At 40.0% G+C, this 24,240-nt stretch overlaps 1 protein-coding gene across 2 annotated transcripts in view; it reads left to right on the forward strand.

Moving 5' to 3' along the window:
- Positions 1 to 452: 452 nt before the first annotated feature.
- LOC128693192 (zinc finger protein 182-like) overlaps positions 453 to 24,240 on the forward strand; it is a 40,989-nt gene continuing 17,201 nt past the window's right edge. For both annotated transcript variants that reach the window (XR_011391143.1, XM_053782670.2), the window contains exon 1: positions 453 to 585. The gene's annotated coding sequence lies outside the window, so the exon portion shown is untranslated. The remainder of the gene's footprint in view (positions 586 to 24,240) is intronic.

Raw genomic sequence — 24,240 nt, forward strand, 5'->3', positions numbered from 1 at the left:
TCATACAGAGTGTGGATGGTCGGGTTCATACAGAGTGTGGATGGTCGGGTTCATACAGAGTGTGGATGGTCGGGTTCATACAGAGTGTGGATGGTCGGTTTTATACAGAGTGTGGATGGCCGGGTTCATACAGAGTGTGGATGGTCGGGTTCATACAGAGTGTGGATGGTCGGGTTCATACACAGCGTGGATGGACAGGTTCATACAGAGTGTGGATGGTCGGGTTCATACAGAGCATGGAGGGTCAGGTTCATACAGAGTGTGGATGGTCGGGTTCATACAGAACATGGATGGTCAGGTTCATACAGATTGTGGATGGTCAGGTTCATACAGAGTGTGGATGGTCAGGTTCATACAGAGTGTGGATGGTCAGGTTCATACAGAGTGTGGATGGTCGGGTTCATACAGAACTCGGGCCGTCACAACCCATCTCTCAACAATAACATTGATGATCACCTCAGCTGCTGCGCCGTGGAGGTTGTTGACAACTGAACGTCAGAGTAACGTAAAAGTAACGTCAGGTTTACGTCAGAGTTACGTCACAGTAACACGCTCCTCTGTCTGTAAAGTAGAGAAGAAAGATAGGTAAATCATCTCTAACCTGACATAAGTTCATATAGCCTTAAGGACAAGGACTAGACTATACCAAAGTCATTACATTAGACCTTAGCGCAATTACAAGTGAGAGTCTTGTGCTATTTTTAATTTGTATTTTTATATTACTAGTTTATACCTAGTTGTACTTTAGTTCATTCCAGCACAACACACAGACAACATCAACTTCATTATGTGTAGTAGTGACTATACCCTACATGACCAAAATACTCTAGCTATATACTTGTCCAAACTTCCAACCACTACAGATATCAGTAGTAGAACTCAACACACAACTCAGGATATAAATAACCATAATTTTAAACCTAGAAGATGATTGATCACGTTGACCCTGATCTAAACCTCCATAATCTGACACCCAATCAAAACCTATTGGAAAGTAACTGCCTTTATTACACAGCATCACAAGCCAGCACTATCCTAAACAATGCTAAAAGTCTATCAGTACTTAACTACAACATAAGGTCCTTAAGCAAACACTATGATGACCTCCTGGCACTCCTTGAATCACTAAAGACACCCTTCTCCTGCATTATTCTTACTGAGACCTGGCTTAAGCAGGACACAATAGATATCTACCCTCTACCAGGATACACAGCAATTCACAACTGCAGACCAAACCAAGTTGGGGGTGGTATTGCAATCTATTACTCTAACCAATTATCTTGTCTTAGCACCACTTGCTTTAGTGATGAATATGGAGAATACATTTTTGTTAATTTTACTGTAAAAAACCTTAAGACTCCTATAACAATCGGTGCCATTTACCGGATACCTCACACAAACATCCCAAACTTCAGTGAGAAATTAAAGTCACTAATAACAAACAGACAAATGAATAAGCACCACCTTCTCTTAGCTGGAGACTTCAACATCAACCTTGGCTTACTAGATGATCAGCCTGTAACTGATTTCATCAACAATATGAACAACACACTTCTCATACCAACAATAACTAAACCAACCAGGCTCACTGAGACAAGTGCAACCATAATAGACCACATATGGACCAATATACTAGCCCCTCTTAAATCAGGGATAATCACAGATAGCACTACAGACCACTACCCTACCTTCCTCCTGACAAACATTAGTGAACCACCACTTGAATTCAACAAAGTCTCATTTAGACTCCATGACGAGGCCTCAATAAGGAAGTTCACAGCTGACCTAGAGACTGTTGACTGGCCTACAGAATTCTCCAAGGCCAATGGTATTGATGACTGGACAGACATTTTTCTTAACAAACTACTTAGACTATACAACAAACATTGTCCTATAAAAACGAAACAGATCACAAACAAACGGCTTGGTTGCCCATGGCTAACCAGCACCATTCTGAAATCCATTGATAAGAAACACCAATATGAAAAGCAATATAGACAGGGCTTAATACACAAAGATATTCTTAAACACTATTCATCAGTCCTCACCAAAGTAATAAAGAAAGCCAAACAACTATACTACTCCAGTAGATTCACTGACACAAGAGGAGATATAAAAAAGACCTGGAAAACACTCTCTCAGATTCTAGGGACCCACAAACTGAAAAAAAACAAGAATATTGTCCTAACTAAACCTAATGAAACACCACTGCAACCCACCGACACAGTTAACAAGATAAACGACTTCTTCTCAACCATAGGTTCTAATCTCGCCAATAAAATCCCACGTACCAATGTCCATGCCGGGGACTACCTAGATGGGAATTTCCCAAATTCCTTCTTTCTTGCTCCAACTGAGCCCACGGAAGTCACCGAGATTATAAAGTCACTTAAAAATAACTCAGGGAATCTGTCTCATGTCCCACCATTATTGTACAAGAGTGCGGCCCATGTCCTCTCGCATACTATCTCATTGCTTTTTAACAAGTCACTAGAAGCTAGCACCTTCCCGAAACTACTCAAGACGGCAAGGGTTACACCAATACATAAAGGTGGTGACCCTACAGATTTAAACAACTATAGGCCAATATCAAACTTACCATTGCTATCCAAAATCTTTGAGAAACTCGTGCACAGGAGACTATATTCATTTATAACGTCACAAAACATACTCAACTCCTGCCAATTTGGATTCAGGAAAAATAAAAGCACTAACGATGCAATTATAAAAATACTAGATCTGCTTTACACAGCATTGGAAAATAAGGAATATCCACTAGGAATTTTTATTGACCTAAGAAAAGCTTTTGACACAGTAGACCACGGCATCCTACTCCACAAACTTGACCATTATGGTATAAGAGGCCATGCGCTTGCATATTTCAAATCTTACCTTACTAATAGGTATCAGTATGTCACCATTAAAGACACAGCATCAACAACACAGCCACTTGATACTGGAGTTCTGCAGGGAAGTGTCCTTGGTCCCCTGCTCTTCCTCATATACATCACTGATCTTCCAAACGTATCTCGACACCTGAACCACATTCTCTTTGCTGACGACACGACTTACGTCATCTCTCACCCTAATCTTGCAACCCTCAACACCATTGTTAATGAGGAGCTGATCAAAATATCGACTTGGATGACAGCCAATAAACTTACGCTTAACGTTGACAAAACCTACTACATTATGTTTGGTAGCAGAGCAGGAGATGCGCAAATTAACATTAAGATCGACAACACTCTAATTACCAGGCATAATGAGGGCAAATTCCTAGGCCTATACCTCGACAACAACCTGAACTTAGCACCCATATCCAACACATAACCAAAAAAGTATCCAAAACGGTTGGGATCCTCTCCAAGATACGATACTACGTGCCGCAAACTGCCCTTCTCACACTGTACCATTCACTTATATATCCATACCTCACCTATGCTATCTGTGCTTGGGGTTCAACTGCAGCAACACACCTAAAGCCAATAATAACCCAACAAAAAGCCGCAGTAAGAATAATCACTAAATCCCATCCCTGGCAACACACCCCCCCACTCTTCATAGATCTAAACTTACTCCCTGTTCAGTACATCCACACTTAGTACTATGCAATCTACATCTACAGGACCTTAAATTCCAATATTAACCTTGACCTAAAATGCTTTCTTGATAGTTGTGACAGAACCCACAGGCACAACACCAGACACAAACATCTCTATGACATTCCCCGTGTCCGACTAAACCTTTACAAAAATTCAATGTATGTCAAAGGCCCTAAAATCTGGAACACCCTACCTGAAAGTTCCAAAACTGCAGACACATTCATCACCTTCAAAACTACCATCAGAAAACATCTTATCTCCCTGATACACCCTGTCAACTAATAATACGAATACCACCTGGTGGTTCACACTTACACTCACTCACCCATTTGACCATAAACAGAAATATCAATCTCAATCTCAAAATAATGAATCTTAACTAGTCATAAGTTGGCCTGTTATACTCCAATACTGAAACTATGTATAGTGCCAAAACAAAAGCATTCACATTGCTAAACTCACAACTAGTATTTAGTCACTTAGCCATAATACCAACTTATCTCATAATTTTGTAACATTTTAAACCTAAGATTTAATATAAGTCTGCCCGAAATGCCTAGCCATGCTAGGCGTTCTAGTGGTACACTCTGTAATTATTATTTTACTACATGTAAACCACACAATAACCAAATTCTGTAAACTCAGCATTGTAATACTTATAGAGAATAAAGTTTGAATTTGAATTTGAATTTGAAGGACAAGGACAAAGAACAAGGACTATGACAAAAAGCGAGGACAAAGAACAAGGACTAGGACAAAAGACAAGGACATGGAGAAAGGACAAGGACAGAACAAAAGATAATGACAAGGACAAAACAAGGAAAAATAACAATAATAAAGATGGACAAATAACAAGGGCAAGGACAAAGAACAAGGAATGTGACAAACTTCACTTCTTTACTTCTCTAAGTACAGTATACAGTTGACAGCTTTGATTGACCTGCCTGGAAAGTTTCAGGGGTCAGCGCCCCCCCCCAACCCGGTCTGTCACCAGGACTCTTATATAAACTTCAGAAATCCACCTTTATATGTACATTTTTGGCAATTTGAAAATTTGTGTATGATGAATGGTTTTGAAAACCGAGAAGTTGAGGAATTGAGACACTTATGCAACATATGGGAATCTTTATTGAAGAAACGTTTCGCCACACAGTGGCTTCATCAGTCCAGTACAAGAGTGATGGACTGAACACATCTATTCCAGGTTGAGGGACTGATTACCTCAATCTCCTCCTCTCTTTACCCGTTTCTACTTTATATTGGACTGATGAAGCCACTGTGTGGCGAAACGTTTCATCAGTAAAGATTCCCATATGTTGCATAAGTGTCTCAATTCTGAAAATTAACTGATGACTATTGAACAATTGGTCGCTGAGAGAATTTTTTTTTATACAGGCGGGCCTCTCTGTAGTGCCTCGCTCTACAACGCTTCACTTTACAGAGCTTTGCTCTACAGTGTTTCACTAATGCAGTGGTTTTTCAGTCATGCCCATTCTTCATTTTTGCAGACTTCCTACAATAAATATATTCATCACTCACTATATGCTAAGGACAAAAATATTTTATGGTATGGTGTCTAACTTTCTTTGGGTTATCCTGGGTATTCTACACATATGCTGCTATATATGATAAGTTAGGTAACTGTATTTATGTGTACTTGTACCTGAATAAACTTACTAAGTAATGTATATGGATTTTTAAAGGCTAACTCTGTTATTCAATATATGATAGTATAAATATGTTATCAGGCAGCAGACCGAGCCAACCAGTGCAAACAATAACAACCATCTTTAACTATGCCAGTTCCTTGAGCAAACATTATGATGACCTTACTGCATTACTCAGTTCCCTTCATTCCAAAATATCAATCATCACACTCACAAAAACCTGGCTTAAGCCTGATATTACAGATGTCTATGCCATTCCTGGCTACATGGCCATACACAACTGTAGAACAGACCAGCAAGGGGGAGGAACAGCTACATACTACTCAAATCAACTCGAATGTATCAATAAATCTTGCACAAGGATGAACATGGAGAATATATCATAGCCAAATTTAAATCAAAAGACCTGCAAGAACCCTTCACAGTTATATACATCTACAGAGTACCACAGTCAAACATTTACCACTTAAGTGGAAAACTAGGAAACATGATTACTGATGCACACATGAATAAAGACCACCTGCTACTAACAAGTGATTTCAACATAAACATACTACATGACCAGGACCCACAAGTAACCGAATTCACAAACACTGTAAACAACTGCCTGTTGCTACCAACAATATCTAAACCTACAAGAATCACCGAGACAAGTACCTCCTTAATAGACCACATCTGGACAGACACCATATCCCCTTTAAAATCAGGCATAATCACAGATAACACTACAGACCACTACCCAACCTTTCTCATAACTAATCTGGGCAAATTTCCACAAGACATTACTAAAGTAACCTTCAGACTACATAACAAGACAGCTGTTAACAACTTTATAGGAGCTATGAATAACATCGATTGGGAAAATGAGCTCGAAACATACAGACATGAATAAATGTATTAATAATTTTCTAAAAAAAAAGCCCAATGCCTCTGCAACAAACATTGCCCCCCCAAAAAACTAAACAGATCACAGCAAAGAGACTGAACAGTTCCTGGCGAACACCCAGCATCCTCAAATCCATTAACACAAAGCACAAATATGAAAAACAGTATAGAATGGGTCAAATAACTAGAGAACAGTCTAAATGTTAATCTTCAGCTCTAACCAGCCTGATAAGATCTAAAAAATTGTATTGTGAAAATAGATTAAATAACATCAAAGGTGATATGAAAAAACCTGGAAAACTCTATCTGAAATTCTTGGAACTAAAAAGTTATCCAAAAACAAAATCAAACTAACAAAATCAGACGAGCCCCTACTCACACCAACTGAAACAGCAGACTCACTGTTTTCTTCTCCACCATAGGAAAAAATCTAGCGAACAAAATACCGTGCTCAAACACCCGTCCATCAGACTACCTCATAGGTACCTACCCAAATATGGTATTCCTAGCTCCAACCAACCCACTAGAAGTCTCCATCATCATCAACACCCTTAAAAACAAGACAGGAGACATAAACAACTTGCCTGCTTTTATGTACAAAGAAGCTTCTCTAGTATTGTCATGGGGAATATATAATAGCTAAATTCAAATCCAAATACCTACAAAAACCTCTCACATTGATAAACATCTACAGAGTTCCACAGCCAAACATTAGCCAATTTAGTCAAAACCTAGGAAGTATGATAACTGATGCATGCATGAACAAAGATCACTTACTACTCTCAGGTGACTTCAATATAAATCTCCTGCAAGACCAGGACTCACACGTTACTGAATTCACAAACACAATGAGTAACTGCATGTTGCTACCAACAGTAACAAAACCTACAAGAGTTACAGAGACTAGTGTTTCCCTACTTGACCACATCTGGACCAACACCATATCCTCTTTAAAATCAGGCATAATTACAGATAATACCACAGATAATATTACAGATAATACCCTACTTTCCTCATAACAACTCTTAGTAAATTACCCCAAGACACTACTAAAGTCACCTTCAGACTTCAAAAATGAGGCAGCCATTAATAACTTCACAACAGCAGTAACAAACATTGACTGGCACACTGAGCTAGAAATCTTTACAGATATTGACGAATGTATTAATAATTTTCTAAAAAAGACCCAATACCTTTATAACAAACACTGCCCTAAAAAAACTAAACAGATGACAGCTAAGAGACTGAACAGTCCCTGGCTAACACCCAGCATTCTCAAATCCATAAATACAAAACACCGAAACAGTACAGAATGGGTCACATAACCAGAGACCAAACTAAACGTTACTCGTCAATCCTAACCAGCCTGATAAGAAGGGCAAAAAAATTGTATTATGAGAACAGATTATCCAACTTACGAGGTGATATAAAAAAGACCTGGAAAACCCTATCAGAAATTCTAGGAACAAAAAAGATATCACGAAATAGCGAAATAAAATTAGCAAAATCAGATGAACCCCAACTCCCACCAACAGAAACAGCAAACAGACTCAATGATTTCTTCTCCACTATACGACAAAACCTTGCCAATAAAATCCCAAGCTCAGATACCCCACCAAATGACTACCTCACTGGCAACTACTCGAACACACTGTTCCTAGCTCTGACTAACCCATACAAAGTCCCCCTTATTATCAATGCACTAAAAAACAAGGCAGGAGATTTAAATACCTTACCACCCTTTATATACAAAAAAGTGTCACAAGTGCTATCACCAATCATTGCAACACTCTTTAACAAATCCATTGAATCCTCCACCTTCCCTACAGTTCTCAAAATAGCAAGAGTCACCCCGATCCATAAAGGAGGAGACCAAACAGAGTTGAATAACTATAGGCCTATATCCAACTTACACCCTCTCTCAAAAATCTTCGAAAAATTAATTCGTAAACATATCTACTCCTACCTCATCTCCCAAAACATACTCAACCCCTGCCAGTTTGGATTCAGGCCTAATAAAAATACTAATGATGATATTATACACATGCTAGAACATATATACACTGCAATAGAGAAAAAAGAAGTCCCACTGGGGATCTTCATTGACTTACGTAAAGCTTTTGATACAGTTGACCATGACTTGCTCCACATAAAATTGTCACACTATGGTATAAGAGGGCACTCCCTCAACTACCTCAAGTCATACCTCAGCAACAGAAGCCAATGTGTACGCAAATGGGGCAAACTCTTCTGCACAACCAATTACAGTTGGTGTCCCACAGGGAAGTGTCCTTGGCCCTCTTCTCTTTCTCCTATACATAAATGACCTACCAAATGCTTCACAATTACTCAAACCCACACTATTTGCAGATGACACTACATACGTCTTCTCTCACCCGAGCCCAGTCACGCTAGCTAATACTGTAAATACCGAAATACAGAAAATATCTACCTGGATGAGGACTAACAAACTTACACTAAACATTGACAAAACCTACTTCATTCAGTTTGGTAACAGAGCTACAGATGTCCCTCTTAACATGATAAACAGATCACCTATCACAAAGCTAACAGAGGGAAAATTCTTAGGAATCCACCTTGATAATAGACTCAAATTTCATACACATATACAACAAATTTCTAAGAAAATTTCCAAGACCGTAGGCATACTATCGAAGATACGGTACTATGTTCCACAGTCAGCCCTCCTTGCCCTATATCACTCTCTTATTTACCCCTATCTCACCTATGGAATTTGTGCATGGGGCTCAACAACAATTAACCATCTCAGACCATTAATTACCCAACAAAAGGCTGCAGTCAGAATGATAACAAATTCCCACTACAGGCAGCACACTCCACCAATATTCAAAACACTAAACCTACTCACCATACAAAACATCCATACTTATTACTGCACCTGTTACATACATAGAACACTTAACTCTGATATTAACCCTTCCCTCAAACATCTCCTTGCCAACCTCAACAGAACACATGACCATAACACAAGGCACAGATCACTCTTTGATGTTCCTCGTGTCCATCTCACGCTATGCAAAAACTCAATGCACATAAAAGTCCCTAAAATCTGGAATTCATTACCTGTAAATATAAAAGAAACACTACCTGTTTATAAATTCAAGTCTCTTCTCAAAGATCACTTACTCACCTAAAACTAAATAAATACTGAATAACTGAACCTTATAAATTGTATATCTTAAATGTTTCTCACAATTATATCACATAAATGTTAAACCTAAGACCCAATCTAATTTTGTTATTTTTTAAATACACTACCTAACAGAATACTCCATTCGACTGAATGTACAGCAATGCATGCAACCATATGACTGTCTTTGTAATACTCATTTGTGCTTTATTGTTATCTGTTTACAATAATGTTTTATCACCGATTACATCATTGCTTAGTTAATCTTAAGTTAATTTTAAGCCAGCCCGTAATGCTATGCATACAAGTGGCTTTGGCATGCTGCTCTTACCTGTATTTTTTTGTACCTCTGTATGTATGCTCAAATTACTAAATAAATAAATAAATAAATAAATAAATTATTGCAACACTCATTAACAAATCCCTTGAATCATATACCTTCCCAACAATCCTCAAAATAGCGAGGGTCATTCCAATCCATAAAGGAGGTGACCAAGCTGACTTGAATAACTATAGACCAATATCTAACTTACCACTGCTTGCCAAAATCTTTGGAAAATTAATTCATAGACGGATCTATTCCTACCTCGTCTCACACAACATATTAAACCCTTGTCAGTCTGGATTCAGGAATAATAAAAGCCCAAATGATGCTATCATACACATGCTAGAACTAATATATACTGCATTTTCATTGATTTACGTAAAGCTTTTGATATAGTCGACCATGAACTGCTGTATTCCAAATTAACACACTATGGTATCAGAGGCCACTCCCTCAACTACCTAGTCATACCTTAGTAACAGAACTCAATATATGCATGCAAATGGTGCAAACTCTTCCACCCAACCAATCACAGTAGGAGTCCCACAAGGAAGTGTCCTTGGACCACTCCTCTTTCTCATCTACATCAATGATCTACCGAATGCGTCACAGCTACTCAAACCCATATTATTTGCAGATGACACACATACGTCTTCTCCCTCCCAAACACAGTCATACTAGCAAACACTGTCAATGCCGAATTGCAGAAAATATCTGCCTGGATGATGACTAATAAACTTACCCTGAATACATACTTGTAAAACATATTCCATTCAGTTTGGAAACATAGCTGCAAATGATCCTGTTAACATAATGCTAAATGGATCATCAGTCACAAGACTTACAGTGGGAAAATTCCTAGGTATCCACCTTGACAGTAGCCTTAAGTTCCGGACACACATACAACAAATCACCAAGAAAATCTCCAAGACTGGAGGCATACTATCAAAGATAAGGTACTACGTTCCACAATCAGCTCTCCTGGCACTATACCATTCACTCATATACCCTTATCTCACCTATGGAATTTGTGCATGGGGATCAACAACAATCAGTCACCTAAGACTTCAAATAACTCAGCAAAAGGCAGCAGTCAGAATGATAACAAATTCCCACTCCTGCCAGCATGCTCCACCAATTTTCAAAAGTCTGAATCTGCTCACTATTAAGAACATCCATACTTATTCATGTGCCTACTACATACACAGAACAATACATGCAAATATAAACCCTCCACTCAAACTTCTCACCAACCTAAACAGGACACATGACCACAACACAAGACACAGATCTCTTTTTGATAAACCTCGTGTCCATATCACACTGTATAAAAACTCTATGCACATAAAGGACCCCAAAATTTGGAATTCATTACCAGAAGATACTAAAGTAACCCAGTCTGAAAATCAATTTAAGACTCTTCTCAAAAGCCACTAAATCACCCTAGACTAAATGCTAAATACTCAGTACACACATACTCATCTATGTACTCCCACATCATAATTTCAACAATTACTTTGAACCTTTTATCCATTGTTGACAAGAATATAATTGAATCATTGTTTTCACAAAAAGCATTTTTTGAATATATGAATATATCTTTTGTCTTATATAAATTAGATTCACTTATAATTAATAGTCTGCTGTACAACTATGACATAATTCTTAGTGTTAAGTAGTCAGTAAGCCAATAATGTTAAGTTGACCCATAATGCCTAGTCATAATAGAGGCTCTCTTTGTATTGCAACCCACTATTGTAAATACAAAATCTCAATGTACTGTTTGCAGACATAAATAAATAAATTTGAAAGTGGAAAAAAGCAATGATTTTTGCTTTGCAGCAGTAGCCAGGAACCTATCCTGATATATAGGTGAGGCCAGCCTGTAATGAGAGGGAATGTACTGGGATAGAAGTTAAGATATGTTTGGATTTTTAAACTGGGGTAGGAAGGGTTAGCCACCCAGGGTAACTCAGGGTAGGGAGGGTTAGCCACCCAGGAAAACTCAGGGTAGGGTGGGATAACCACCCAGGGTAGGGAGGGTTAGCCACCTAGGATAACTCAGGGTAGAGGGGGTTAGCCACCCAGGATAACTCAGGGTAGGGAGGGTTAGTCACCCAGGATCAACCAGGGTATGGAAGGTTAGCCACCCATGATAACTCAGGGTAGGGAGAGTTAGCCATGCAGGATAACTCAGGGTAGGGAGGGTTAGCCACCCAGGATAACACAGGGTAGGGAGGGTTTGCCACCCAGGGTAGGGAGGGTTAGCCACCCAGGATAACCCAGGGTAGGGAGGGTTAACCACCCAGGAAAACTCAGGGTAGGGAGGGTTAACCACCCATGATAACTCAGGGTAGGGAGGGTTAGCCATGCAGGATAACCCAGGGTAGGGAAGGTTAGCCACCCAGGGTAGGGAGGGTCAGCCACCCAGAATAACCCAGGGTAGGGGAGGGTTAACCACCCAGGATAACCCAGGGTAGGGAGGGTTAGCCATTCAGGATAACTCAGGGTAGGGAGGGTTAACCACCCATGATAACTTAGGGTAGGGAGGGTTAGCTATGCAGGATAACCCAGGATAGGGAGTGTTAGCCACCCAGGATAACCCAGGGTAGGGAGGGTTAGCAACCCAGGATAACCCAGGGTAGGGAGGGTTAGCCACCCAGTATAATGTAGGGTAGGGAGGGTTAGCCACCCAGGATAACTCAGGGTAGGGAGGGTTAGCCACCCAGGATAACTCAGGGTAGGGAGGGTTAACCACCCATGATAACCCAGGGTAGGGAGGGTTAACCACCCAGGATAACTCAGGCCAGGGAAGGTTAGCCACCCAGGATAACTCAGGGTAGGGAGGGTTAGCCACCCAGGATAACTCAGGGTAGGGAGGGTTAGCCACCCAGGATAACTCAGGGTAGGGAGGGTTATCCACCCAGGATAACTCAGGGTATGGAGGGTTTGCCACCCAGGGTAGGTAGGGTTAGCTACCCAGGATAACCCAGGGTAGGGAGGGTTAGCCACCCAGGATTACCCAGGGTAGGGAGGGTTAGCCACCTAGGATAACTCATGATAGGGAGGGTTAGCCACCCAGGATAACTCAGGGTAGGGAGGGTTATCCACCCAGGATAACTCAGGGTATGGAGGGTTTGCCACCCAGGGTAGGGAGGGTTAACCACCCATGATAACTCAGGGTAGGGAGGGTTAGCCATGCAGGATAACCCAGGGTAGGGAGGGTTAGCCACCCAGGATAACTCATGATAGGGAGGGTTAGCCACCCAGGATAACCCAGGTAGGGTAGGGAGGATTAGCCACCCATGATAACCCATGGTAGGGAGGGTTAGCCATCCAGGATAACTCAGGGTAGGGAGGGTTAGCCACCCAGGATAATTCAGGGTAGGGAGGGTTTGCCACCCAGGGTAGATAGGGTTAGCCACCCAGGATAACCCAGTGTAGGGAGGGTTAGCTACTCAGGGTAGGGAGGGTTAGCCACCCAGGATAACTCAGGGTAGGGAACATTAGCCATGCAGGATAACCCAGGGTAGGGAGGATTAGCCACCCAGGATAACTCATGGTAGGGAGGGTTAGCCACCCAGGATAACCCAGGTAGGGTAGGGAGGGTTAGCCACCCATGATAACCCATGGTAGGGAGGGTTAGCCACCCAGGATAACTCAGGGTAGGGAGGGTTAGCCACCCAGGATAACTCAGGGTAGGGAGGGTTAGCCACCCAGGATAATTCAGGGTAGGGAGGGTTTGCTACTCAGGGTAGTTAGGGTTAGCCACCCAAGATAACCCAGTGTAGGGAGGGTTAGCCACCTAGGATAACTCAGGGTAGGGAGGGTTAGCCACCCAGGATAACTCAGGGTAGGGAGGGTTAACCACCCATGATAACTCAGGGTAGGGAGGGTTATCCACCCAGGATAACTGAATAAAGTCAGTGTGTCATTGAGGACTGTCTGTCTTATTTCCATTGTGGTCCTTCAATCTTGTCTCCCAGGATGCCACCCACACCAGGCCACTAACACCCAGGTACCTGCTTATAGGTGAACAGTACAGCAGGGGTAAGGTGACTGACACCCAGGTTCCTACTTACTGCTAGGTGAGCAGTGACAGGAGGTGTAAGGAAACATGCCTAACATTTCCACCCATGCTGGCGAATGAACCTGGACACTCAGTGTGTGAAGTGAGGGCACTGTCAGTCAAGCCACAGGACCCTGAGGGGGAGGATCTGGTTTGGGGGGTAGGGTGGTTAACCCTTTCAGGGTCCGTCCCGTAGATCTACGGCTTTACGTTCAGGGTCCAAACCGTAGATCTACGTCATGAGCTCAGCTCACTCTGATAAACTGTGAGTGGTAAATTTGGGCCTAGATATGAGAGAATACATCTATGTGGTATGTGTGCACCACATAAAACAAATCCTGCAGCACACTGTGTATAGTGAGAGAAAACAACTGAGACCGTGATTTTCGATTAAAACAGCGACTTTGCAGCATTTTTTCGTATGTTTTTTATAGATGTATTTGTGATTTCTTGGTCTCATTTGATAGAATGGAAGACATATTACAGAAATAGAGATAATTTTGATTGGTTTTAGCACTGGAAATGGCTTGAAACTGAGCTCAAAGTAGCGGAAATGTTAAATTTTTGCCGATGTTCAAGAGTAAACAAACGACCTCACACGTCTAATACACGCCAGCTGGTGGGTCTAATATAGATTCACAAATGTGGTGATGATATTTATACAATTATTACAATATTGCATAACAGTAAATCTTCTATTTTTTTTGTGTGAATAAAAATTCATTATGTGAATAAAGAATCAAAATGGAATTTATTTGTAAAGCCTCAAAACATAATTAATGAACAGAGGAAATGTTACTTTAGTACCAGGAATACCTACATTGTTTATTCTGGACCCCATTTTGAAATTGGAATATTTTGAACTTTGTGTTAAATTGGCCAAATTACCAATTTCCGGTCACTTTATTTTGTAGTTGAAACAGTTGACTTGGCGATTTCTTGTGCTCAATCGATAGAATAGAAGTAATGCTAGTGAAATAGCTAAGAATTTGGTCGACTGGAACAATGTAATTGGCCTAAAATGGGAGTCAAAGTCGGCAAAATCGCCGATTCGTAAATATCGCTGACACATCAAAATTCACGAGAGCATAATTTCGTCAATTTTCCATCAAATTTCATACTTTTTGTTTTATTACATTCACAAAAAGATTCTCTACCATTTCATAAGAAAAAATTATTTTTTTTTTTTGAAAATTCTTGGACACTGGGGCACCACTTCAGATTTTGGCCTTGGACCCTGAAAGGGTTAATGGGGACTCTTGTTTGCAGAGCATGTACACTGTTAACTACTAACAACACTTCTACTTGCTGGAACACAACAACAATTTACTTGTAGGAAACCTAACAATACTTTATTGGTATTTTAGTGCCAGGAATGCCTGCATTGTTTATTCTGAACCCAATTTTGAAATTGGAATATTTTGAACTTTGTGTGAAATTGGACAAATTACTAATTTCTGATCACTTTATTGGGTAGTTGAAATAATTGATTGGGCAGTTTGTTGTGCTGAATCGATGAAGTAGAAGTAATACTAGCAAAATAGCTAAGAATTTGGTTTGATTGGAATAATGTAATTGGCCTAAAATAGGAATGAAAGTGGGCAAAATTGCCAATCCGTAAATATCATTGACGCAGTAAAATTTGCGGCAGTGTAATTTTGTCACTTTTCCATCAAATTTCATACTTTTGGTTTTATTACCTTCAGGAAAAGATTCTCTACCATTTCATAAAAAAATAAAAAATTTTGTTTTTGAAAATTCTTGGACCCTGTGGACGAGGCATAGATCTATGGCTTGGACCCTCAAAGTGTTAAAATACAGTGGACCCCCGCATACCGTCGGCATCACATAACGTTTAATCCGCATACCGCTCGCTTTTATCGCAAAAATTTTGCCTCGCATACCGCTCAAAAACCCGCTCACCGCTGTTCGTCCGAGACGCGTCCAATGTGCGCCCTTAGCCAGCCTCACATGTGCCGCCGGTGGCATTGTTTACCAGCCAGCCTCCGCGGTAACATCCACGCATACAATCGGAACATTTCGTATTATTACAGTGTTTTTGGTGGTTTTATCTGCAAAATAAGTGACCATGGGCCCCAGGAAAGCTTCTAGTGCCAACCCTACAGCAATAAGGGTGAGAATTACTATAGAGATGAAGAAAAAGATCATTGATAAGTATGAAAGTGGAGTGCGTGTCTCCGAGCTGGCCAGGTTGTATAATAAACCCCAATCAACCATCGCTACTATTGGTGGTACAGCTGCTGCTGCTGCTGTACCACCGTCAGCTGCTGCTGCTGCTGTAGTACCGTCTGCTGCTGCTGTAGTACCGTCTGCTGCTGCTGTAGCATCGTCTGCTGCTGCTGTAGCACTGTCAGCTGCTGCTGCTGTTGTACCACCGTCAGCTGCTGCTGCTGCTGCTGTAGTACCGTCTGCTGCTGCTGTAGTACCGTCTGCTGCTGCTGTAGCATCATCTGCTGCTGCTGTAGCACTGTCAGCTGCTGCTGCTGTTGTACCACCGTCAGCTGCTGCTGCTGCTGCTGCTGTAGTACCGTCTGCTGCTGCTGTAGTACCGTCTGCTGCTGCTGTAGCATCGTCTGCTGCTGCTGTATCACTGTCAGCTGCTGCTGCTGTAGCACCGTTGTTGGTGTGGCTTATTGAGAATACCAAGAAACAATTAACCCCAGAGGATTTGTCACCCAGGATAACCCAAAAAAGTCAGTGTCATCGAAGACTGTCTAACTTATTTCCATTGGGGTCCTTAATCTTGTCTCCCAGGATGCAACCCACACCAGTCGACTAACACCCAGGTGAACAGGGAAAAATGCCTGGAACTAGTGCTCATATTGGTGAATTTAAAGCCAGCAAAGGTTGGTTTGAGAGATTTAAGAATCGTAGTGGCATACACAGTGTGATAAGGCCTGTTCTGGAAGAAAATGCCAAACAGGACCTACAGTACTCAGGAGGAAAAGGCACTCCCAGGACACAGTGTCTCATCAGTCATTGCTGCATCTTCAATAAAGGTAAGTGTCATTTATTCTTCATTTAGTAGAGTAGTACATGCACAATATATATTGTGCATGTACTACTCTACTATTGTGCATGTATCCTTCTCTTTGTGTGTAGGAAAATGTATATTTCATGTGGTAAAAAATTTTTTTTCATACTTTTGGGTGTCTTGCATGGATTAATTTGATTTCCATTATTTCTTATGGGGAAAATTCATTCGCATACCGATCATTTCGCATAACAATGAGCCCTCTTGCACGGATTAAAGTCGCTATGCGGGGGTCCACTGTATTTTAGCAACATAGGCTGAACAGTCTTCTCTTTCTTTAACTCTTTCAGGGTTTCGGCCGTACTAGTACGGCTTACGCACCAGGGTTTTTGACGTACTAGTACGCCTAAATTCTAGCACCCTCAAATCTAGTGAGAGAAAGCTGGTAGGCCTACATATGAAAGAATGGGTCTATGTGGTCAGTGTGCGCAGTATAAAAAAAATCTTGCAGCACACAGTGCGTAATGAGGAAAAAAAAAAATTGACCGTGTTTTTGGATTAAAACAGCGACTTTGTATTGTATTTTTGTATGGTATTTATTGTTGAATTCTAGTTTTCCTGGTCTCATTCTATAGAATGGAAGACATATTACAGAAATTGAGATGATTTTGACTGGTTTTACAAGGAAAAGTACCTTGAAATTGAGCTCAAAGTAGCAGAAATGTTCGATTTTTACCAAAGTTCAAAAGTAAACAAATCATGCTAAGCGTCCAATACACGTCAGCTGGTGAGTCTAATATTCTTTCACAAGTGCGCTGATATTATTTATACCATTTTTTACACTAATGCAGTAGTCTGCATAACAGTAAATCTTTTATTTTTTGTGAGAATAAAAATTCAAAGTGGAAAGCAAAAGATTGTAAGAGGGGCATTGGGACGTGACTAATGAACAGAGGAAATGTCATTTTAGTGCCAGGAATGTCTTTCTTGTTTATTCTGGACCCTATTTGGAAATTGGCATCTTTTGAAATTTGTGTGAAATTGGCAAAATTGCTAAATTCTGACCACTGTATTGGATAGTTGAAATCAGTAAATGGGTGGTTTCTTGTACTCATTCGATAGAAAAAATGGAGCTCTAGCGAAATATTCACGATTTTTGTTGACTAGTACAGTGGAATTGGCCACAAATAGGGCTCAAAGTGGGCAAAATCGCCGATGCATAAACATCGTCGAGACTGCTAACTTCGTGAGAGCATAATTTTGTAAGTTTTCCATCAAATTTCATACTTTTGGTGTCATTATGATCGGGAAAAGATTCTCTGTCTTTTCATAAGAAAAAATCTTTTTTTTTTTTTTTTTGAAATTTGGGCGACCCTGAGAACAAGTCTTGGAGAGGGCCTGTCGACCCTGAAAGAGTTAAATCTTCATATATACGCTGGTAGATGCAGAGAGCTTTAGCCACATCTCAGTTAATTTGCATGCTTCCATCATTGCTAGAGGTCAGCATCCATAATTTTTTGGTTCACAAATTCTACACCTCAAAAAATGTATCTAAATTCTTTGAGAGTAAATTCTTTTATTTGTACTTTATCTGCTTCTTGGGAATCATTGTTGGCTTCTTCAAACGCTCGTTGTTGATCTAAATGATCATTATCATCATTAGTCAGTTTTTCTGAGTGTGGATGAAACAATTCCTGGACATCGTTATATTCTAATTCATCCTAACTAAGCTATCTTCCACTGTTTGCCATTTCTTCAGTAACAAGCTGGTTTTGAGATAGAAAACATTTGTAATCCTTTGCACAATGTAGCCAATGCTTTCACACAGCAGACATGTTACTTGCAGTTATTTCTTGCCAAGCATGGTGAGTGTTTTTGATTGCATCTTTGATATTATAATTTTTCCCTAAGTCAGTTAAGGAAATTGCATCATTGTTACGCAGAAATGTGGGATAGCTGGGGGCTAGAGCCTTGTCTAAGGGCAAAGGTAAAAGTTACACACAACTCAGGCATGAACAGGCCACCCAGGGCTATCCCAGTCATACAATGTCATGCAGAACCCTGCATAACAATCATTTCCTGCAGTTTTAGCAACTACAGTTTCAAAAGTTTTTCTTAGGCAGTAGGCCTTAAATGTTGCAATGGTTCCTTGGCCCATGAGCTGCAATAAAGATGTATTGTCATATTTTTGCACGATTTGAAGAGTTTGAGAAAAAAATTCCATTAATTGAATTTTGGCTGGAATTAAATACTACCCAGTATCATTTAATAATTTGCACTAAATTGAATTTTGCACTGTTCAGTCTTGCACTAATTGTGATATAGCTGTACAGTGGACCCCCGGTTATTGGCCGTAATCCGTTCCTGAAGGTCGGCTGATAACCGAAATGGCCAATAACCGAATTAATATTTCCCATAAGAATTAATGGAAATAAAATTAATTCGTTCCAAACAAAAATATTCACAAAAAAATATTTTTTTTTTTACAATTATTTAAGTATTACATACCTTTATTGAAGGCTAATGCTGGCTTCTGGAAGATAGGGAGGAGAAAAGAGGGAGGAGTTAGTGTTTGGAAGGGGAATCCCCCTCCATGAAGACTTTAGGTAGTAATGCCTTCTCTGGGGTTACTTCCCTTCTCTGTCTTTTAATGCCACTAGAACAAGCTTGAGAGTCACTGGACCCCTTTCTTACAAATTAACTGCTGTACATCCTGGCAAGTTCCACCACCTTCATACCACTCATATTTTTGTATTACTTCACTCTTAAATTCCATGGTGTTCTCACTTTCTTTACCACAGGAACTTTACTAGGAACTTTCTTTGGAGCCATGGTTACTTATTTCACAGTTGCACTGCAAGAAAAACCACTAAAAACAATGGTAAATAAGTGAAATGTTTGGATGTATGAGCAGAAGCTTCCTAAGCCACCGAGAGACAAAGCCAAACTGAAGCGCAAGCTGCCCCAGCCGGTGGATGGATACGTCCAAAACGGCTGATAACTGAGCGAACGGCCGATAACCGAGCGCTGAAAACCCCGCCGATAACCGAGTTGGCCGATAACCAAACCGGCTGATAACCGGGGGTCCACTGTACTTTATTTCGTTTATGCAGTACACAGATAATGTAGTTCACATATAATAAAATATTGTTAGACACACAAGAACACTACTCTCAGTTCCAGTCACAGTTATCATTGTTTTATTCTTTGATATTTAATACTTAAAATGTTAATTATTCCATAAGTAAGTAAGTAAGTAAGTTTATTCAGGTATACACAAATACAGTTACATAGAATTATCATACATAGCAGCATATGTGTAGAGAACCTAGGATTACCCAAAAAAGTCAGACAGAGTGACTTATTTCCATTGGGGTCCTTTTACCTTATTATTATAATATAAAGGTTATAATATTTTCTTATTATTCTACAATGAAGATAACATCTTATTATCATACTAAAAAGACTATCTACTACACCAAGGTCATTAAGACTATCTACAATACGAGGGTCATTACTAGGAATATGGTAAAATTTGCACGTATGTTAGCTAAAAAATAGAAAATCATTCCCCTCCCTTTCTGTAGCTACATTCATCAGACACCTTTTGGCACTCTTCCTGAACTGGTTCATGCTATGACTGGCTTTGACATGTGCGGGCGGTCTGTTCCATTCCTTTATTGCTGTACAATAAAAGGTGTTTGAAGCCTGGCCACTGACTGTGGCTACTACAAAGTTGTGCTCTCTCCCCCTAGTACTATGATTGCTTTGGTTCCCAAACTTGACAAAATTGACAGCAAGATATTCTGGACATTGTTTGTGAGCAATTTTATAAACATGATTTAGCTTCAGTTGTTTTACTCTGTCTTCAACATTCAGCATATCCAACTGCTGTAATTCATCCTGGCCTACATGTTCTCTTGGTCCCAGCCCCAGGATGAATCTTACGATTTTGTTCTGGGTGATTTGCAGTCTATCTTTAAGTTTTTTTGTCAAGGCAGAGTACCAAGAAGAGCAAGCATAATCCATATGGCATTGTATAAGGGCTAGACATAGGGTCCTGCGAGCCTCAGTAGGTAGACACTGTGCTTGTCTATACAGGAACGTCAGTCTGGCATTCGCTTTCTTCACTACACTGTTCCCTATCAATTCTCCTGACATGCATGGGTCAAAGGGGATTCCCAAATATTTTACTGATGAAACCAAAGTGATGGGCTCCCCATTACATTGAACATTAAAATTATTTACTCTTCTCAGTTTATGTTTCGTGCCAAAGAGAATGGCTTCAGTTTTCCCTAGGTGTAATGATAGTTTGTTGTCTACTAACCATTTGCTGCAGGACTCCAGTTCCAGTGTTAAAACATTAGCAATAATATCTTGTGGGTCTTTACCTGACACTAACAGAGCACTGTCATCTGCATACAGTAGGAGTTTGCACTTGACACTGATAGGCATATCATTGACATAACATAAGAATAATAAGGGACCCAGAATACTACCTTGGGGAACTCCACATGTTATTGGCAGGGGTTCTGATTCTATTTTGTTGATTTTGACTGTTTGTCTCCTGTTGCTAAGGTAGGACTTAAACCAGTCTACAGAACCTATACCGATAGCTTGAAGTTTATTACTTAATATATTGTGGTTGACAGTATCGAAGGCCTTTTGCAGGTCTAAGGTTACCATACCTATGAGGTTCCCCTTTGACATTTCAGTTCTCAGGTAATCCATCAGATTAATAAGGGAGGTGTCGGTTGAGTAGGATCTTCTAAAGCCCGATTGATAGCTATGGAGAATGTTTTTGTCATTAAGGTACTTAACTACTTGAGAATACACCGCCCTCTCTAGAATTTTAGATATTATACTGAGTATACTAACAGGCCTATAGTTGCTTACATCAGACCTACTATTTTTCTTGAAGATAGGAGTAACTTTGGCCTCCTTGAACCCCTCCGGTACGGTATTAGTGGTGATTGATAGATTTATTATGTGAGCAATAGGGATTGACAGTTCAGAAGCACCATCTTTTAGGAACTTAGACGGGATGTTATCAGGGCCTGTGCTCTTAGTTGGGTTTAACCTGCTTAGTTCTTTTTGAATAAAGTCATGAATAAAGTCATGCCAGCTGCCATTGTATTTTTTCATAATTGTTTATTTACTAGTACTGTTCTACCTGTTTAGTGAATTAAGCTAAAATCAACCTACGTTTTTATTACCAGTGAGACTTTTTGCCAGAGTTCAGTTACTTATCATTGTTTTGGTGCTAATAACCTTGTTTAGCAATAAGTTTTATTTTGCTTTATAAATATACCTTAATTCTATTTTTTACTATATTTTCGGCTAAATTTATACCCAATTTTAGTTTTATTTATTTGTTTGCCATTTCCTCAATTGCTTTTTTAACAAATTGACTTATTCATATATTCACATGGCTTAGCGACAGTGTAACTGCGTAAAGTTCCTTGCATAATTATAAGAAGTGCAGATGTTGCTTTTATTTCTGACAGCAGTCAGTTCTATTTACAATACACAATAATACAGTGTTCATTTCTATAGCATAAAATTTTATTTTTGTTCTAAATTTCTAGGTTCTGCAGTGTTCAAGATTTTGTACAACTTTGGGTTTCTTCTTATTATTAGCTAACTATTAGTGACAGTCTACCTTATTACAACTATCAGTTTTTTTTTTTAATAATGTGCGGCTGTACCTTTGTATTAATTTGCACTTTCACAACACAGCCTCTCATTCTGTCATTTTGCTTTACTACAAATACAGTAGGGCCCCTGTATCTACAGGTTAGATATCTGCAGTTTTGGTCATCCATGGATTACTTTGACCCCAAAATATCCTTTAATTTTGCTTAATAATGGCCCCCAAAGCATTAAAATAGAGAAGCTGGCAGTTCTTCAATGCTTAAGAGAAGCGTGAAATACTTCCCATTAGTGAAAAAGTGTCAATTCTAGACTTATTTTGAATAATTTATAAATTAAAGTTCATCATAGGTATGTATGAAAAGGAAAAATGACATACAGTAGACCCCCACCTTACGATATTAATCCGTTCCTGAGAGCTCATCATAAGCCGAAATTATCGTTAGCCGAATTAATTTTCCCCATAAGAAATAATGGAAATCAAATTAATCCGTTCCTGAAACCCCAAAGTATGAAAAAAAATTAATTTTTACCACATGAAATATTAATTTTAATACACACAAACTGAAGAAGACATGCACAATTACTACTATACTAAGAATAGAATACATGACACTTACCTTTATTGAAGATCTGGTGATGATTGATGTGATGGGAGGAGGGGAGAGTGTGGAAGTTATTGTTTAGAAGGGGAATCCCCTTCCATTAGGACTTGAGGTAGCAAGTCCTTTTCTGGGGTTACTTCCCTTCTTCTTTTAATGCCACTAGAACCAGCTTGAGAGTCACTGGACCTCTGTTGCACAACAAATCTGTCCATCGAGCTCTGTACCTCCTGTTCCTTTAAGACTTTCCTAAAATGGGCCATAACATTGTCATTGTACAGGTTGCCAACACGGCCTGCAGTAGCTGTGAAAGGGTGATTTTCATCCATAAAGGTTTGCAGTTCAACCCACTTTGCACACATTTCCTTAATCTTTGAAGTAGGCAACTTCCTCAATTTCTCTCTCCCCTCCTCTGAAGCAGTTTCCTCAGGTCTGGCCTCTTGCTGTTGAAGATGATCTTGCAGCTCATCAGTGGTTAGTTCTTCATTGTCCTCCTCCACCAACTCATCCACATCCTCCCCACTAACCTCCAACCCCTGGGACTTCCCCAATGCCACAATGGATTCCACAACTGGCATATGCTTCTCAGGGTTAGCCCCAAACCTTTCAAAATCCCTTTCTTCTACACATTGTGGCCACAGTTTCTTCCAAGCAGAGTTTACACAACTGAGGATACTAAAGTGATCTTTCCAAAACTCTCTTAGAGTCAATCGAGTGTCTGAGGTCATTTCAAACCACTTATGAAACATAGCTTTTGTGTAGAGTTTTTTGAAGTTTGAAATGACCTGCTGGTCCATGGGCTGCAGGAGAGGAATGATATTAGGAGGCAAAAACTTAACCTTAATGAAGCTCATGTCTCCAGAAAGTCACTCTGCTAAGTCTGAAGGATGGCGAGGAGCATTGTCTAATACCAGGAGGCACTTAAGGTCTAATTTCTTTTCAATTAGGTAACTTTTCACAGTGGGGGCAAATGCATGGTATAACCAGTCATAGAAAAAGTCCCTAGTGACCCATGCCTTACTGTTTGCCCTCCACAACACACACATATTAGCCTTGAGGACATTGTTTTGCCAGAACGCTCTGGGAGTTTCAGAGTGATACACCATTAAAGGCTTCACTTTGCAATCACCACTAGCATTAGCACACATCAAAAGAGTAAGCCTGTCTTTCATAGGCTTATGTCCTGGGAGTGCCTTTTCCTCCTGAGTAATGTAGGTGCTGCTTGGCATTTTCTTCCAAAACAGGCCTGTTTCGTCGCAATTAAACACTTG

Source organism: Cherax quadricarinatus, unplaced genomic scaffold (assembly GCF_038502225.1).
Source record: "Cherax quadricarinatus isolate ZL_2023a unplaced genomic scaffold, ASM3850222v1 Contig325, whole genome shotgun sequence".
NCBI lineage: Eukaryota > Metazoa > Arthropoda > Malacostraca > Decapoda > Parastacidae > Cherax > Cherax quadricarinatus.